The sequence below is a fragment of the Rhinopithecus bieti genome, unplaced genomic scaffold, assembly GCF_001698545.2.
Source record: "Rhinopithecus bieti isolate Rb0 unplaced genomic scaffold, ASM169854v2 scaffold_40803, whole genome shotgun sequence".
Taxonomy (NCBI): domain Eukaryota; kingdom Metazoa; phylum Chordata; class Mammalia; order Primates; family Cercopithecidae; genus Rhinopithecus; species Rhinopithecus bieti.
This window is the reverse complement of record NW_016816762.1, coordinates 157,287-162,462: the sequence shown is the minus strand read 5'-3', so window position 1 is coordinate 162,462 and position 5,176 is coordinate 157,287. Positions and strand designations below refer to the sequence as shown.

At 51.9% G+C, this 5,176-nt stretch overlaps 1 long non-coding RNA gene across 1 annotated transcript; it reads right to left on the bottom strand.

Moving 5' to 3' along the window:
- Positions 1-48: 48 nt before the first annotated feature.
- Positions 49-3,064, bottom strand: LOC108517332 (uncharacterized). The gene is made up of 3 exons (XR_001882077.1): positions 3,053-3,064; positions 2,436-2,592; positions 49-165 (listed from the first exon to the last, which is right to left on the bottom strand). It is a non-coding gene; the product is annotated as an uncharacterized LOC108517332 (long non-coding RNA).
- Positions 3,065-5,176: the final 2,112 nt, after the last annotated feature.

Below are 5,176 nucleotides of genomic sequence, written 5' to 3'. Positions count from 1 at the left end.
TCACTTACCTAGCATTCACATTTCACTGGGCGTCCTAAATTCTATGTGGTAACCCGACTGCCACCAGACATACTGTTTACTTCTCTATCGTCACGCAACCAGTTGCCACATTAAACACAACACTGCAAACATTGTCAGTGGATCCTGACTTCCTCGTGGACCCTACTGTGTCAGGGAAAGACAAACGAACGAACCCCAGAAGGAAACGCCGTGAGTTGTTCGCAGTGCCTGTCTGCTTGGTGGGCTTATGAGTGGTTTTCTTTCATTTATTTATTTATTTATTTATTTATTTATTTATTTATTTATTATTTATTTATTTGAGAGTGAGTCTCACTTTGTTGCCCAGGCTGGAGTGCAGTGGCGTGATCTCAGCTCACTGCAACCTCCACCTCCCAGGTTCAAGTGATTCCCCGCCTCAGCCTCTTAAGTGACTGGGATTACAGGCATGCACCATCATGCCCAGCGAATTTTTGTATTTTTGGTAGAGACAGGGTTTTGCCATGTTGGCCGGGCTGGTTTTGAACTCCTGACCTCAGGATATCTGCCTGCTTTGGGCACCCAAAGTGCTAGGATTATAGGCGTGAGTCACAGGGCCTGTCTTTAATTTTTTGTTTATACTTTTCTATACCTTTTAATTTTTTTCAACCAACACATATATCCCAGAAAATGTTTTCATGATTAAAATAAAACAATTGCCCTCTCCTCCTTGGAGCCCCGTCCACAAGAGCAGCTTCTGCAGATGTGGGAAGGAGAAGACTTTGTACCTGGGTCCCGGGCCACGTGAATAATTAACCCTGTGCAGGGAGGCTTAGGGGTCTGACGAGGCCACGGCTTGAAGGAAAGCAGCAGACCATGGGAGGATCCAGGCCTGTGGGTGCCAGGGTCCCCGGAAATGGTTCCCAGATGGGAGAGTAACCAGTAGCCCTCACCCCCAACCCCCAGCCACTCCCCCCACCACTGCCATGTGAGCATCTGGTTTTCCGCACACACCACCCCATGTCACTGGACACAGGCAGGGCCCTCCAACCCCCAAGTCAGAGTCACCCAGACAGACGGACACCAGGCACCTTAGCACTTCCATGGCCAGAGGCCTCCTGAGGTGGGAACTGAGTCCTGGCTGATCCAGGCCATCCCCCCAGGTGCAGTCAGGCGGGGAGCGGGGAGATCAGGCTTAGAGGAAAGCTCCACGCCCCAGGTGCAGCCACGAGTCCATTCAGGAGTGCCCTTTCACCGGGCCCCAGAGCTTCCAAAGAGTGGCTGCGATGGGATCAGTGACTGGAAAGTTGTGGGTGCCAGTTTCTGAGTTGGGACATCTTACGTGAGTGGATTGTGTGGTTGGCAGGTGGGGCTGCCTGTCCGATGCCCACAAAACTCAGGCAGAGGTGGCTGCTGACAAGGAACTCAGGGAAACCCAAAATTCACAGGAGCCAAAACAGCTGCTAAATAAGCTCTGTTGTGTCTATACGATAGAATACTACCAAAAGTCATGCTGCGGAAGAACCTTCACTGATAGAAGAAAGCTTTGAGGACCTATTACGGAAGCAAAAACGGAGATCGCGAGGTGGGACGTGGATTATGATGCCCATTTATCTAAAAGGAAAAGAATATGAATTCATCTGCATAGACAAGAATCTGCAAAGTGTTAATTTGTAGAAAGAGATGAGTTTTTTCCATATATTTTCCAGTTTTTCTACAATGAGCAAACACTGCTTTTTTTTATGTCATTAAAATGACACTTTTTTAATGGAAGAGCGGAGATCACCCGTGTAGAAAGGACTGAGAACACGTCTGAAAGTGAATTCAGGTGGCCTGTGTTGAACGCCTTGGAAGACATCTCACATCTAATCAGGGCCTGTTGCAAGTTTCCTAACCACTGTTTAGCAGCAAGTCCAGACCTCAGGGAGAGCAGGAGTGAGTGGCACATCCACTCCTGGACCAGGCCCTTTAAAATGGGACCATCACCAAGAAGAAGGGCAGCCAGGTTCTGGAAGGGCTGGTCTCTGCAGCTGGCAGCCTGTGTCACGCCTCCGTCCGTGGTCTCTGCAGTAGACAGTCTGTGTCACGCCTCCATCTGTGGTCCCTGCAGTGGACAGCCTGTGTCACGCCTCCATCTGTGGTCCCTGCAGTGGGCAGCCTGTGTCACGCCTCTATCCATGGTTTTTGCAGTGGACAGTCTGTGTCACACCTCCATCTGTGGTCCCTGCAGCAGGCAGCCTGTGTCCATGGTTTTTGCAGTGGACAGTCTGTGTCATGCCTCCGTCCATGTCTGCCAGCAACACCACCTCACTCTGCTTTGCACAATCACTCCACCTCCCCACAAGCCCTGCCCCCACTTTGTATGCACACAGCACACACCTGTGCCCATGCAAACATCCGCTTTCACACATGTCCACTCACCGAGGTGAACGGGCACACTTAGGCACAAACACACTCACATTTGGTACATGCAGTTCCAGAGGAGCAAGACTGACCTCCTTCTCAGGAATGGACACGTGACTGAGGGCTGGGTCACTCAGACACTTTGCCCCTCAGGCCCCAGGGATTGATTAAACTGTGAATCCCTGTGAGATCCCTTCCTGCCACGCATTCCTGCTGACGGGAAATAAAGCAAAGTCTTTGAGGGCTTCTGGATGAGGAAGGAGTTTGTGATAAAACAGTTGTGAGAGGAGAAGTCCCTTTGCCACCTGCCCTCCTTTCTGCATTGGACGTTGTCCTCAATGGACATGATGCTTAGAGCCCTGCAGCCATCTTGCCTCCATGGGGCAAGCCAGGAAAACCTCGCCGGCTTAATGGCTTCCCTCCAGCCTTTCCAAAGCCTTGCTCTGGCCTCAGAGAGTTAGGAATTCTGTCACTTAAGGCCCAGAGCACCCTGCTGCTCCCTTCACTCCATAACCAGAGCCACACAGCTAACAGGCAAAGGGCCAGGAACATAGCTCATGTTTTCTGCTCTCTGTACCTGGTCATTCTGCATAGAATTTGGCTCCAAGGCTTGGCTTGACACCTTCGCACCAAGGTGCCGTAAATGAAACCTTTACTCCTGAGACTTCCTCACCTCTGCATTCCCACGTATCCACAATCTTCTATTTGTAAAATGATTCCCAGTTGTCACGGAGACCAGGGCACCGCAGTGGAGCTGGAATGTTAGGTGGGGTCCAAGGTTCAGTCCTGGGGGTAGGGAGTGGGGCAGGCGGCTTCACTGGGCCCTTTATCTGCCTGATTCTCATCTTTCTTACACAATAGTCTGTTCTTTATTCCTTCCCTAAGGGCCGGGACACAGGCTTGCCCGGGGTCACAGGCCCTGTCTTTACAAGTCCTCTCCTTCTGGCTCCTGGGTGTGCCTGAGCTCAAAGGAGCCTCCAAGCAAACTTGGCAGGGGGTGTCCCCCAGGGCAGAGGTGGGGCCCTGGGTCAGCACCCCAGAACTCACAAGGTGGGGGTGGGGGATCTTGCACCTGACCTTCACCTTCGTGTGGATCAGATCAGAGCAGAAGTTCTATTTCTGGAACTGTCAGACCTGCTGACCTCCAGTCAATGGCGGAGGCAGGAAGGCAGGCAGAAATACAGGACGCAGCTCTTGTTACACCTCCTGCACAGACCAGCCTAGTTTTGGCTCCACACAGCCACTCACAATTTCACTCAATACGTGTTTCTGAGCATCTTCTATGTGCCTTTTCTCTATCATCAGGTGGGGGCCCCTGCGGTGGGCAGAATAACGGCTGCTGCAAAGATGCCAAATCGAGTCCCCAGAGCTTCAGCAGAGATCTTGCAGATGTGATGCAAGTGAGGATCTCGAGAGGGGAGATTCTGCTGGATCAGCTGAGGGGGGTCCAGTGTCCTCCCAGCATCTTTATGAGAGGGAGGAGGGGAGGCGGAGGAGGAGATGCAAGGACGAAGCAGAGGTCGGAGTGATGTGGTCTGCTGCAGGGACCATGAGGCATGCAGGCGGCATCTGGAAGCTGAAAAGGCAGGAAGGCAGCTTCTGCCCTGAGCCTCCAGAAGAATCCGGCCCTGCTGACATGGGCCCAGGAGCCCCTTCCCCCATCAGGATTACAGGCAAGAGCCACCACCCCCGGCCGAGATTCTTAATTACATCTGCGAAGACCCTATTTCCAAACAGGTCACCTTCGCAGGTACCAGGGGGTAGGGCTTGGACACATCTTTTGAGGGGCCACTACTCACTCTAATACACTAAATTCGAGAAATTATGATCAAGACCAACCCCTCATTTTGCAGAAGAGAACAAGACCTGAGAAGGGAGCCATCTGGCCCCAGCCTCACGGTGCTGCCACCACATGCAGGCCAGTGCTCAGTCACAGCAGCTCCCCCAAGCTTGGACCATGAGGCACCTGCTCTCACTCCTCGCCCGGCCTGTTCCAAAACACTATCTGAGGCTGGCTATTTGCTTTGCTTTTATAACTCTAGAAGAGCTATAAGCAAACATAGCTTTAATCAGCATTTACAGTGTGCAGGAGCATTTTTCCTTTGACTCTGCAAGAGGATTCGTGTCCTGTGGATGCCATAACAAAGTATCACAAACCCAGAAGTCAGGAATCAAGGTGTGGGTAGGGTGAGTTCCTCCTGGAGGCTCCGAAGGCACGTCTCTTCTGGGCCCCCCTCCAGCTTCTGTTGGTCGCTTCCAATCCATCAGGAAACCAAGGGGCAGAGGGGCAAGAACCTCAGCGTTGGAGACCAAGGTCTCTACCCTGGCTCTGCCCCCTTGGCTGTCATTCAACCTCTTTGTCATTCAACCTCTTTGCCGCAGGGTCTCCAAAGGCTCTGCCTGCAAAATGTGCACAGAACATCTCCTGCGCATGGCCACAACCACAGTTCACAGAGATAATGTCATTTGCCTTGCATGAGATTAACCCTCAGAAAACAGCAGTTAACATTTCATCCAGAAGGCCAGTGCGGTGGCTCATACCTGTAATCCCGGCACTTTGGGAGGCTGAGGTGGGCGGATCACTTGAGGTCAGGAGACCAGCCTGGCCAATATGGCGAAACCCCATCTCTACTAAAAATACAAAAAAAAAAAAAAAAAAAATTAGCCAGGCACAGTGGCGTGTGCCTGTAATCCCAGCTACTCAGGAAGCTGAGGCAAGAGAATTGCTTGAACCTAGGAGGCAGAGGTTGCAATGAGCTGAGATCGTGCCACTGCACTCCAGTCTGGGCAACAGAGC